This window comes from Hippopotamus amphibius, chromosome 12 (assembly GCF_030028045.1).
Source record: "Hippopotamus amphibius kiboko isolate mHipAmp2 chromosome 12, mHipAmp2.hap2, whole genome shotgun sequence".
NCBI classification, from domain to species: domain Eukaryota; kingdom Metazoa; phylum Chordata; class Mammalia; order Artiodactyla; family Hippopotamidae; genus Hippopotamus; species Hippopotamus amphibius.
In genome coordinates this window covers 62,310,589-62,324,145 of record NC_080197.1, presented here as the reverse complement: position 1 = coordinate 62,324,145, position 13,557 = coordinate 62,310,589, and the positions used below count along the sequence as shown (strand labels likewise).

The 13,557-nt window shown below is 38.6% G+C and overlaps 1 protein-coding gene across 1 annotated transcript in view; it reads right to left on the bottom strand.

Annotated features, from left to right (window-relative positions):
* ABCC9 (ATP binding cassette subfamily C member 9) overlaps nucleotides 1–4,431 on the bottom strand; it is a 142,526-nt gene extending 138,095 nt beyond the window's left edge. Inside the window, exons 1-2 of the mRNA XM_057702727.1 lie at nucleotides 4,331–4,431; nucleotides 1,332–1,392 (exon numbers count right to left, since the gene is read on the bottom strand). The gene's annotated coding sequence lies outside the window, so the exon portion shown is untranslated. The remainder of the gene's footprint in view (nucleotides 1–1,331; nucleotides 1,393–4,330) is intronic.
* Between the last annotated feature and the right edge of the window lie 9,126 nt (nucleotides 4,432–13,557).

The window sequence follows — 13,557 nt, the reverse complement described above, 5'->3', positions numbered from 1 at the left end:
AGGAGGAAAAGCCTCTTATTATGAAATCTCCTTCATTAAATTATAGGCTTAAATAGGTGTTATATCACAAAATTAACCCCCTTTATCTTTGCAGTTGAGGTAACAGAAAACTCTACGCCAAAGCTATTCGAGAGTTACTTATAAAGGCCTTATACATTCCATAAAGTGCACTTTTCAATAGGCTTTTTTCAGATTAAAATATTCCATTTTAATTTGGAAAATACATAATAATTAATATCTACCAAAAGTGGTAACTCAAAGGAGTGTTTGTCTGAATAAATGATCAAAAACCGAAGATGTTTGTTTATCAAGAAAAAGGAGTGGGAAAAATGAAACTGACTGAAAAGTCAAAATGGTGTAATATCAAATCCTTTCCCATGGTCATTCATTGAAAATGCTTTGGCAAACAACTTCAGCTGGACACAATTAACTGCAACATTTCATTCATTGCAGGAAATAGTAATACAAAGAGACCAGCGTGGAGGCAACCAGCATACAGCCTTTCTCTGAAGGATAGTAAAAGCAAGTGTTTAAGACTAATTAAATATAATTCAAGTGACAAGTTAATGAAACTACTCAGGTCCCAGGTCAGAGAATATTCTTACATGAAATGCACCCTACTCAAGGTTTGAAACAAAGGATGCCTTTTTATTGCAATGCTGTATTCCATTAGAGGAGAAGTGGAGAAGCTTAGAGAAGACACAGAGGTCAAGATTATGCACGGTTTTCTTAGCCATTGTTGGGACTCTGGCTTCTACACTGAATGAAATGGAGCCACTGGGATGGCAGAGATCAGAGGCATGACAAGCTCTGATTTACATTTTAAATGAATTCTTACTGCTGTGCTGAAACAGATGGTCTAAAGAGCAAGGGTCTATTTCATCAAAACACTACTGTGAAATGCCAGCAAGAGTTTTAGCATTTGGAAAACTTCTTTTATAAAGTCTACTATTTACTTAGCACCTACTAAATTCTGGGAACTTTGCATACATTATTTAAGCCCTCAGAACAACGAAGCAATATTTGTGGAGCTCTGCACATTTTATAGAGGACGATATTGATGTTCAGATAGGTTCAATAACTTGCCAACAAGTAGAGTAGCCGGAATCCACACCCACATGTGTCTGACTATAAACTATGTTCGTCCCACTGCATCACATAGCTTCCAACCTATTTTTGTTAAAGCAGTCTCTTATCAATTCAAATTAAAATAAGTAGCAGTTTAAGATTTCAACCTCACTGGACTTTGTTTCTTTTCCATATTTATGTAACCTTGGATTCTGAGTTCGATTATTCAAGGTTAGCAAAGGTTTGGATAACTAAAGTAGTACCTTTTCTCTCTTTGCTTTCATTGATAATTGATTTAGCAATGGTCACGAATCATATTTTTTCCTAGAAAAAAAAACAAAGTGTGTTATACAGAAAAGATTGGTAACAGTAGCAAACTTGGAGAAATCAAATTTTAAACAAAAGTTTTATAAAGCATATGAACAGAATAATGTTACAAAGTCTGTGTACTGACAGTCTGTAAATGGTCATATGGAATTCCTCTCACATATTACTTCTGGTAACACTTTTTTTTATATGCTCTCTAGTCAAGATCTTATTTCATCTTTTTAAAAAAAAATGTGATTTTCTTTAAAAACTCAAGATGAGGTTATATACTCGCCAAATCCTTACCAACTGTTAAGGTTCTAAGATAAATAAGAAAATTTTAAAAGGACTTGAGATTTTCAAACTAGCAGTAAAGTGGAAGATCAGAGTTCATAATTGTATGTTAGATGTATTTCTGGTAAAAACAGAGAAAACAGAAACTGAAAAATAATAGCTTGCAGTGGAATTTTTAAGACTACTCCCTTTACTTAATAGAAATGATAAAAGGAAACTTCAAGCTCACTCTTAATTGAAAGACATATATAAACTGTTTCCTAGAACAAACTGGAAGATAATTTTTACTTTAGCTAGTTTTATAATCTTATCAAAAGTTATAGTATTCCAACTGGCTACATTTATAAACCTTGATATTTCATCATTACCACTGAGCCAGATGCTAAAATACAACTTGAATTTGCAAAACATATATATACTTCATTAGCTATAAGCACTGCCTGCCTGGTATTTAATCCTGAAACCTACCAATTAAGTAACCTTTGGATAAATGTGTGTAATTGTGGAAAGAAAATATCAGAGAAGTACAACAACTTGAAGAAGTCAAAGAACATTTTTAGCCATGCACTTAATGTCTGGGACTTTAAGCCGTTAATTAATTAAGTGTAAAAATACTTGTTGATGCTGACCATGCACTGGGCACTAAGAATTCAACAGTGCACATGACAGAAACAGTCCCTGTGGTCTTCGGTTACATAAATCAGACGAGGCTAATCCCAAACGTTCTTGGTATAATGTAAAGGTTATGATCCAAAGACAGGGAAATATACAAAGACATAATTACACTAAGTGCATACTTCAGATTGCTAAAGTAGAAACTTTAGAATGACGTTTTCCTTCTACCATAATCTTAACCTCACATTCCCCCCGGCTCCCAACCTGTTCACTCTCTCTCACCATATCCCTCCTTTTGCGTTTTCTTCTGCCTCTTATTCTTTTCCCCTTGCCCCTTAGCCTCCTCCTTCCCAACACAAAGCCTGCCTGTGGCACCTTCTAATAGCCAGCCCTTATCACAACCCACCGTGGATAAAAAGAGGGAAAGAGTAAACTTATTGTAGATCTGCTGACATTGTGTTTACCTGAGGCGTCTTATTCAATCAGGATTTTTAAACTAATTCTTAAATATCCAATTGTCATTCAGGGTTTCCCTCCCAGAACCCAGGTGCAGTTGGGAATGCTTTGGGAAGGGATAAATTGCTGCTCTTGGTGGATAAATGCTGTCACATGACACCTGCAGCCCCGCCCCTTCTGGAGCTGTCTAGTTCAGCTAACACTGACAGAGGCCCCAGCATCAAGGAGGAGGGAGAGGCAAGGAGTCCAGATAAGAAGACATGACATTTTTCTCCTCACAATCATAAACCCACAGAAAGAAAGATATTCAAGTGTTAGTGGATAGAGTTGGAGGATTTGACTGAATGAACTTTAAAGACAAACACCAAAAGTGAAACTTCGATTCTAGGGATGGTCTATAGAGTAGAAAACGTAAAACAAAAATATTCCTTAATGACCAAACTCATGATTTCATGGCAAGAATACTTCCCTCAGTATTCTTATGCCTTGAAATGCATTGTATGAAGTTCCACACCCTCAGGACTTATAACATTTGGATTCAGTTGATGAATATAAAGTAAATAAGTGAAAACAGCACTCTTTTCTGTTTACCCAGCAGAAAATGTCAGTTCTGATGGAACAGTAATCCCAGAGAATTTAACATGCTGGGAACACCTGAAGAAAACATGCTAAATGCAATATAAAAAGCTTTCATTCTTACACACAAAATAACTCAACATTCTTCAGTTACTCAGAGCTTAACCAAATTATGTTGTGAGACAGAAACACGAACATTTTAAAGAACTTATTCAGGGCTTTATCATCCTCTAGGGTACGTTCAGGATCAGATCACTTAGGAAAACAAATGTAATAAGTTATTTGAAGTTATTCAGTTCATGGTTCATAAAATACGAAGTAAAATATGTCTGTCTGTCTAGCTATGTATCTATGAATGACAGATCCAAGCAGGAAATCACTAGCTGAAACGACCAGATTTCTGATTTAGTGCCTGATCTGAACGCACCCATTGAAGTTCTACTGCACACCAAAGGAAAGGTTGGAACTACTCAGCAGACAAGATTCCTTAGACAGACACTCCAGTGATTCGTTTGTTTGTTTAAATTCCAAACTGGACAAATAAAGCAACAAATAAATACCTAGGGCAATCGCCTGACGCTCTTCACACCCCTACTGGTGCACTTGCACTACCTTCCAAACGCCGGCTTCCTACACTGTCTTAACTGTAAATTTCAAACTCTGACGCAGAACTCCTACAAAGCAAAGAGGACCACAAATGAAGCAGTTAGAACAAGACGGGAAATGTCTAAGCGAGAAAAAAAAAAAAAACTGTAAAAACTATTGCACTATATCCAGTTGGTTTAAGCAGGCGCCGGCCAGAGTTCTGTAAGTAAAGCTGGAAACCTGATCCCCACGCCCTCTCTTCCCCGGCTGGGGCCCGGTCCCTTCATCCTAGAAATAGCGACAGCGAAGGCGAAGCGCTGCGAGAGTGCGCGGGAGGCTTTTGGTGGCCGAAATATCAGCTCAAAATCGAACAGCTGAGAGTTCTCCTTAAAATTCTGAAACGATACTTATGTAAAAGACGCGGACTCACTCACTCCGAAGGCAGAGTTTTCCTCCCCTGGCCGAAGCACGCTGGGCGCCGAGCGGATTATTTTTAGGGTGGTGGGAGATCAGCTGCTGCGTCCTATCGAGTTTCTCAGTTGCACAAACTGCTCTGGGCTGGGGCGGACGCGGCGACTCCGAGGCAGGAAACTGGGCAGAAGCCCCGAGCGCCGCGCCTGGGACTGGAGACCCTCCCCACCCCCGCTCGGCCCAGCTGTCCGCTCCGGAGCCGCAACCTTGGGGCGCCCGAGACAAGGATTTTACAAGTACTGTGCGTCCCCCCCAATTCATTAGACACTGAAACTTAAAATCTATGATTCCGTTATCCCCAGAGTCGGGTTTTCCAACGTTAAAACACGCAAGGTCACTTACACGTGTAATACTTTCCCCCAGGCTCTCTTTGCGCCCTTTTATTAAGCACATAAAGAAGCGGATGTGGGGGTTTCACCATTTTCCCCCCAATCGGACCGGGGAAATGAAGGGCTCGTTCCACGCGGAGGAACCGGTGCCAGGCTGTTTTCGTGCGTGGGAATGCCTCGCAAGAGCAAGGCAAACTCAAGGCGAATAATTGCCCCAGCGCCCCGGGAAACTTGGCGAGTCCTCTGGACCAGTCGCCGCGCTCCCGAGGGGAGACTCTTAACCCTTGCCCCCCGAAAGTGGGGCTTTGATTCCCACGGGTTTTCAATCAGTTCCCCTCACTCTTGCTCGCGACCAGAGAGATCATAAAGTCTCAAGGAGATAACGTGTTTAAAACACACTCACTCCACAAGGACTCCCCACCCCGGACGCAAATTTTGTCCTGGGCAACCCTAATTAACACTGCGTTTTTATCAGGGGTCAGTGCTCAGTCAACTTGAAATAGCCCTTGTTTTCGTCAGCTGCCCTGATCTGTTAAAGGATGGTCAGCCCAGCGACCTGGTGCCTCCGAGGCTCTGTGCGCGACCCCAGATGGGCACCGATCCAGGCCCGCGGGGAGCCCGAGCTGGGTCCTAGACCTCAATCCCAAACCCCGGCGGTCGCTCCGACTCTGGGGCACAGCCGCCCCCCTCCCTGCCGGCCCCGGGCTCTCCGCCCTCGGAAGGTCGCTGCGTTCCCGGTGAGGCCCGGCCTCGGTCAGCGACTGAAGCTGGGAGCCGCGGCCGCTAGGGGTCTGCGGGGCCTCGCGGGGCGACAGCCGGGAGGGTCCCGGAGACTCGGGGCCATGCGGACTTTGAAAGTGCGGCTGCTGCACCCTGGAGCTGTTTGCCGCGATGCAGGCACAGGAAGGAAGCGCGCTTCCAGGCTGGGGATCCTGGGACTGTGGCAGGAACCCCGCGGACCCCGTGAACTAGCCACAAGCCGGAAGGGGGAGGATCAGAGGCTCCTGGCGCGTCTAGTAAGAGAGAACTGAAAATAAGGGGTGCAGATAATCCCCAGATGTAGACTCTGAGTGTGACCACACAAAATCAGGTTGACTTTGAGATTTCATACATACGTATGTATATTCCTACTATTAAGGACATTTGTTATGATTAAAAGCAATGCTTTAAAAAAGTTTTTTAAGTCAAACTTGGAAAGTATGGAAAAGTGTAAGGGTGACCAATGAGCCCTCAAACTTATAAAACTATTGAAAACATTTAGTTATATTTTAACAAACACAAAACAAGTGTAATGATAAAAAGCCTGGACCCAGGCGCCAGCCTAGGGTAGCTATCAAATCCTGCTACCCTGCTAGGTAGCTCCGTCTATCAATTTCCTCACATATTCAATGGGACAAATAAAAAAAAGAATGCATGCTTCATAGGCTTGATGTGAGGAGGGTAAATGAGGTAATCCCTTTAAAGTTCTGAGAGAGTGCATGCTCCTTCAGTAAAAGCTAATACGTATGCTATTGTGATTATCTTTTCTTTGCAAATCTTATACTGTTGGCAACTGCAGAATAATTTGTCTCCCCACAGTATCTTTTAAAACAATTATTTTTTAAAGGCATTTAAAAATCTTTGTGGAAACACTTTTAAATGGCTTCATAATATTTCGTTGTGTAGTTATACAGTAATTTTAAATCCATTTTCTTACTGTTGGTCAGAAAGTTGCCAAATTTTCACTACCATAGTTAATCCTAGGATGAACTTTTTAATGAAGGGTTTTTTTTCTGTAGCAGATAATTTCTTTATGATACATTCTCAGAAAAGTAATTACAGGATCAAAAGTAGTAAGTATTTTTAAGGCTGTAGATATACAATGAAAAATCACCTTTCTAAAAAGTTTGTATAAGCTCTCTCCAAACTCTGTGAGATAACTTATTACACGTATACCCAAACCAGCATTGAATTTTCTTACCTTTTTGAAAATCTAGTAATTTCACACATAACATGCAATTCTGTGTTATTAACAGCCAACGTTTTTCATATGTTCATTAACCTTTGTATTCCCACTATTATGAACAGCTTGTTTACGTACTTGTCCATCTACTGAGTTTTAATAAAGTCCCTGTTATTTGCATGAAATTTTAATGAGAGGGATATTAATCCTGTTTCATATATATGACAAATATTTTTCCAATTTGTCATTTAAAAATGATGGTGGTTCTACCTTAATAAAAACAATTGTTTTTATACATTCTATAAAGATTTATTAGAGCCCACACCATGTGCTAGATCTCCTGCCTGACACAGAGGTCAGTGATGCATCATACCTGCAGGATCTCTGCCTTCCTGGTGCTGCTTTCTAAAGGAAAGTTTACATAGGCAAATTTGATGCTTTTTACCATTGCATTGTATTCCAGTGCTTTAGTTAATAAATATTGACCTTCATTTATATTTTTCCAAGGTTTTCAAAATTTTGATTCTGGAATTTATTTTGGCATATGCCATGGGGTAAGAACCTAAATTAATATTTTATTTGTTACACCAACACCATTTACTGAATAATCTTTTTCCTTTGCCCTGATATGTATAAAATTATTTCATAATATCTGTTTCTGAACTACCTGTTCTGTTTAATCTGTTTTTCAATTTTTTCTGTGACTGTGATCAGGTGGATTTGATTATTATAGCGTTAAAGTATATTTTAACTCTGGTAGTGCCAGTCCTTTTTTTACTTTTTTTTTTTTTAAGAACTTTTATTGACATATAATTGACATACAATAAACTGCATATACTTAAAGTGTACGATTTGATATATTTTTTCTTTTTAGTAATGTATATATGGCCTCTTTTTACTCTTTTCAAAATTTTCTTGACTACTCTCTTTTGGAGATTTTCTTGGAGTTTCATTAAATCTAGGAATTAATTTGTAAGGAAATATCATATTTTTAGTGTTCTGCATTTTCCATTTAGCTCTTCATTTATCTTGATATTAAATTTATATAGTTCTGTACATTTCTTGTAATGATTGGTCATACAAATTCCATACATTTGTTTTCATATTTTGTACTGCTAGTAAGAATGCACTATTTTTAATATTCTTAAACAGATTATATATTTATCTTACGTCCAGCCACCTTATTAAGCTTTCTCAATAATCCTAGTATTGTTTTGCCATATCACCTTGACTTTCCAGAAAATATGATTTTTATCTACAGTGGTACACTAACGTGATGTGCTGCAGGTTTGTCCCCACCCCCGCTCCCCCACCACACCCCCCAGCCCCCCACCCCCTCATCCCTGCACCATCTTATATGTTGAAAATTTACCCCTCAATGGCATTAGGAGGTAGGGCCTTTGGGAGGTAATTTGATTTGGATGATGTCATGAAGGTGGAGCTCCCATGATGGGATTCATGTGCTTATAAGAAGAGAAAGAGATCACGCTTGCTCTCTCTGCTCTCCATGTGAGGACACCGCAAGAAGGAGGCAGATAGCTGCAATCCAGAGAGAGAGCCCTCACCAAGAACCAAATCTGCTGGTGCCTTGATCTTGGACTTCTTAGCCTCCACAACTGTCAGAGATAAATGTTGTTTAAGCTTCCCAACCTATGGTAATTTGTTACAGCAGCCCAAAACGACTAAACCAACTCGTCTCCCCCTCTCAAATACTTACAGCTTAATTGTAGTTTGTCTCTAATTTTAACAATTCTGAATTCCAGAACAGTGTTCACAATAAAAGAATACAAAACATTTTTGTTTTCATTAGAAATATATACAATACAGTTTAAAATCAACTTTGTTAAATATAATGTTCATAAAATAAAAACCACCCACTATACATGTAAAATCTAAAGTGCTTTGATATAACCATGATCCCAAGAAGATATAGAATATTTTAATCTCTCTAGGAAGTTCTCTTGTGCCTCTGGTTAGTCAATCTCACCATCACTCCCCTAGAGTAACTGCTAATCTAAGGTCTATCACAAGAGATTAGTTTTGCCTATTTACAAACATCGTATAAAGGTAGTCACACGGTACAATTCTTTTGTGTCTGGCTTCTTTGGGCAAGCATAAAATTTTTGAGATTCATCCATGTTGTTGCACGCATTAGTAATGTATTCCTTTTTATTTCTGAGAACCCCGCTGTATGAATATACCACAATTTGTTTATCCATTTACCTGTAGACCTACGTTTGGGTTATTTACAGTTTTTGATGGTGATGAATTAAAGCTTCAGTGAAATTCTGTGAATATGGTTTTCATCTCTCTCAGGTAAATACAAAGCAGTGGATTTTCTGGGCCACATAGTAATTATACATTTAACTTTACAGAAGTTGTCAAAATGTTCTCCAAAGTGATTAAAACATTCCTTTCAGAAAAGTATGAGAGTTCCAATTGGTCCACAATCTTGCCAATATTTAGTATTGTTAGGTTTGGTTTTTTTAAATTTTACACCTTATATTGGGTGTGGACAGGTTCCTGATTGTGGTTTTAATTCACATTTCTCTTATGACTACTGATTTTGAGCATATATTTTCATGAGTGTTTTGGTCATTCATATATCTTTTTTTAAAATTTATTTTATTTTTCTTTATTGGCTGTGTTGGGTCTATTGCTGCTTGCGGGCTTTTTGTAGTTGCGGCGAGCAGGGGCTATTTTTTGTTTTGGGGTGTGGGCTTCTCATTGAGGTGGCTTCTCTTGCTGTAGAGCCGGGGCTCTAGGCATGCTGGCTTCAGTAGTTGTGGCCCGTGGGTTCTAGAGTGCAGGCTCAGTGGTTGTGGCGCAGGGGCTTAGTTGCTCCATGACATGTGGGATCTTCCTGAACCAGGGATCAAACCCGTGTCCCCTGCATTGGCAGGCGGATTCTTAACCACTGCGCCCCCAGGGAAGCCTCCATGTATCTTCTTGTGGTAAGCATAATTCTAAGATGAGTTCCATGACCTTTGCTCCTGCTATTATTCCCACAATTACGTTATGTTACATAGCAAAGGCATTATGCAGAGGTAATTAGAGTTACTAATTAGTTGACTAAAAATAGGTAGATTATCCAGGTGGACTTAATATAATCACATAAGCCCTTTAAGAGCAGAGAGTTTTCTCAGGCTAATAGTACAAGAGAAAGTCAGATAGATCTGAAGAATGGGAAAGATTTGATGGGAGGAGATTTTCCTATTGCTCATATGAAGACACCATAGGACTTAAGAGTAGCCTTTAGAAGCTGAACACAGTCCCCAGCCAACAACCAGCAAGGAAATGGGGACTTCATTTCTGCAGTCATGAGCAACTGAATTCTGCCAACAACTTGAATGAGCTTGGAAGTAGATTCTTCCCCAGAGCCTCCAAATAAGAGCCCAGTCAAGCCAACACCTTAATTCTGGCTTGAAAGACCCTAAGCAAAGCACCCAGTTGAACCCACCTGGACTGCTGACCTACAGATATATGAGATAATAAATGAGTATTGTTATAACCTATTTAAATTCATGGCAATATGTTATGCCACACAAAAAAATTAATACACTTTTTTGTGTATTCAAGTGTCTATTCAAACTTTTGCCCATTTTGTTTTAATTGGTTGCTTATCATATTATTAAATTGTAACTTTTCTCTGTATGTTCTAGATACATCATTTGTCAGCTGTATTAGGCACTGAGAATATTTTCTGCCAGTTGGTGGCTTCCTTTTTCATTTTCTTAATAGTAGTTTTAAAAAATGTTTTCATTTGTTCAAGTCCAATGATTAATTTTTGTTTATTTACTAGTTAGTGCTTTGCCTTTCTTCACTAAGACATCTTTGTCTACCCTAAAACCATAAATATTTTCTCCTACAACTTTTCTAGAAATATGAAATACAATCATAGCTATTGCGTTTGGGTCTGTGGCCAGTTTGGGGTATATTTTTGTGTGTGGTATGAGACAGAGGTTGAGATTCATTTTCTGTTTGTGGAATACTGTTCTGTTCTCCACTGAACTATCTTGGCACTTTTGTCAAAGTCACTTGACCAAATATAGGTTTTGTCTTGGGCTTTCTGTTCTGCTTCATTGATCCACATGTCTTCCTTTCTGCCATTACCACTCTTGGTACTCTAGCTCTACAGTAAGTCTTGAAATCAGGTAGGATAAGTTCCCCAAATTTGTTCTTCATTTTCAAGATTATTTGAGCACGTCAATGCACTTTTCTTTTCTGTACACATTTTCAAATTAGCTTGTCAATTTCTACAAAATTTTGCGGAGATTTTTATTGTGTTTGTTGAATCTGTAAATCAGTTTGGGAAGAATTTGCATCTTAACGACATTGAGTTTACCAATTCATGAACACAGTATATCTCTCTACTTATTTAGGTCTTCTTATGTCTCTCAGACATGTTTTCAACTTTCCAGTGTAGAGCTCTTGTACACAATTCATGGGATCTATCCCAAAATATTTATTATTTTGATGCTACTATAAATAGCACTTTAAAATATCATTTTCCAATTGCTCATTACTAGAATATAGAAATGACTGTATCCTGCAATATTGCTAAATCCACTTATGAGTTCTAGTATTTTTACAGATTCTTTAAGATTTTCTACATTCATGGTTATGTCATCTACAAGTAAAGTTTTACTTTTTTCTCCCTTATCTATATCCTGTGTCCTTTTTCGTGCCTATTGCACTAGCTAGCACCTCCTGTATGAAATAATGAAAGAGATGTTACTGGCTTGTTCTTAACACAAGTGGTAAAAAGATTCAGTCTTTCACTACTAAGATATTATCTGCAGGTTTTCTATAGATTCCTTTCATCAGGTTGGGGATACTTGCTGCTATTCAGTTTGCTGAAAGAGTTGATCATAAATGGATGTTGAACTTTGTCAGATTTTTTCTCCATCTGTTATACTGATCATATGCTTTTTCTCCTTTATTCCATGAACAAGCCAAAGTAAATTGTTTGACTTTTTTAGTATTAAGCCAAACTTACAATCCAGGGATACATTTCTCTTGGTCATTTTCCCTTGGTCATTATTTTTATATATCCCTGGATTCAATTTACTAATATCTTATTTAGAAATTTTACCTCTATCTTAATGAGGGACATTAGTCTATAGCTTTCTTTTCCTTTCTTTGTGTTTTGATTTTTGGTTTGGGTTTGGGGGGAAGTTTTTGTTATTTGTTTGTTTTGGCAGTGTTTTTATTCCGTTTGACATCAGGATTTTGCTGGCCTCATAAAATAAATTTGAAAATGCTCCTTCCTCCTTTGTTTTCTGAAAGAATTTTGTAAGATTGTTATTTTTTCCTCAATTTTTTTTATAGAATTTGAAGTTGAAGTCATGTGAGCCTGGAGTTTTCCTTGTATAATAGCTTTTATTTAAGAACTTAATTTCTTTACTAGATATGGTAGTATTCAGATCTTCTGCTTCTTCTTTTATGAGTTTATGTACTCTGTGCTTTTTAAGGAATTTGTACATTTAATCTAATTTCTGAATGTCTTGGCACACTATCATTTGTAATATTTCCTTAGTATCCCTTTGATGTCTGTAGGATTTTTATTGATATTCTTTTTTATTCTTGATATTGGTAATTTCCATTTTCTTGCTTTCTATTGATCAGTTTAGCTACAGATATTTATTTATTTATTTAGCTTAGATTTATTTAGCTTAAAAATAATTTTAGTGCTATTGACTTTATATTTTTTAATTTTTTTTGAAATTTCTTCTTTAACTCATTGATTATTTATAAATGTCTTAATTGCCAGATATTTAGGGACTCTCCAGATTCCTTTAAGTAGGGCTTATTTAGGTAAAATTTACATACAGTCAAATCTGATCTTTTAGGTTTACATTTCTATGAGTTTTGACAAATATATACTGCGATGTGACTATCACTACAACCAAGGTATAGAATCTTTCCATTACCAGCCTAATTGGGAGAAGAAGGAGGCTCAAAATCTCCCAAGCAATAGAACAGCACGTGCAGAAGCCCAGAAGCTCCTAAGACCTTGCATGCTTGAACTCTAAGTACCTTAAAGTAGCATAAATAAAAATACAGTGAGCTGGAGCTGAAAGGATTGTTAGAGACTGGCTGATGATGAGGATATATTTCAAACTAATCAATATGGAGCTTCTCCCCAGGTTTTCTAAACAAGCGTGAGACGTTCAGCTCCCTGCTTTTAAAAGAGCTCTCTGTAGGCAGTGTGGAAGATAGATTGGTGGGGATGAGAATGGAGACAGAGGTGCAAAACAGGAAGCTTTTACAGTAGTCCCAGTGAGAGATGGTGAGGGCCTGAACTATCCGTCACAATGGGACAGGGAACAGAAGGTTCTCACGAGATATAATTGCCAAATGCTGCAGCCTCTTTTAGCCTTAGTTCTGTTTGGCTTCTCTCTGCCACTTTAACACTCTTGATTTAGTCTTCCTTTTTGAGAACTTGCTTCCTTTAGCTTTAACACATCAGACTCTTCTTCCTCTTTAATAGTTTGCCTTCCCTCAGTCCCCTTCAATGAATCCTCTTTGGCTGCTCACTCCCTAAAACTGGGTTCCACTCTATGCTCTCTTCCTTTATCACCTTCTACTCTCTCTCTGAGATATCTTTTTTTATAAATAAATTTATTTATTTACTGGCTGCATTGGGTCTTTGTTGCTGTGCATGGGCTTTGTCTAGTTGTGGCGAGTGGAGGCTACTCTTTGTTGCAGTGTGCGGGCTCTTCATTGCGGTGGCTTCTCTTGTTGCGGAGCACGGGCTCTAGGTGCATGGGCTTCAGTAGTTGCAGCTCACAGTCTCAATAGCTGTGGCTCACGGGCTCTAGAGCGCAGGCTCAGTAGTTGTGGTGCACAGGCTTAGTTGCTCCGTGGCATGTGGGTTCTTCCTGGAGCAGGGATCGAATCTGTGTCCCCAGC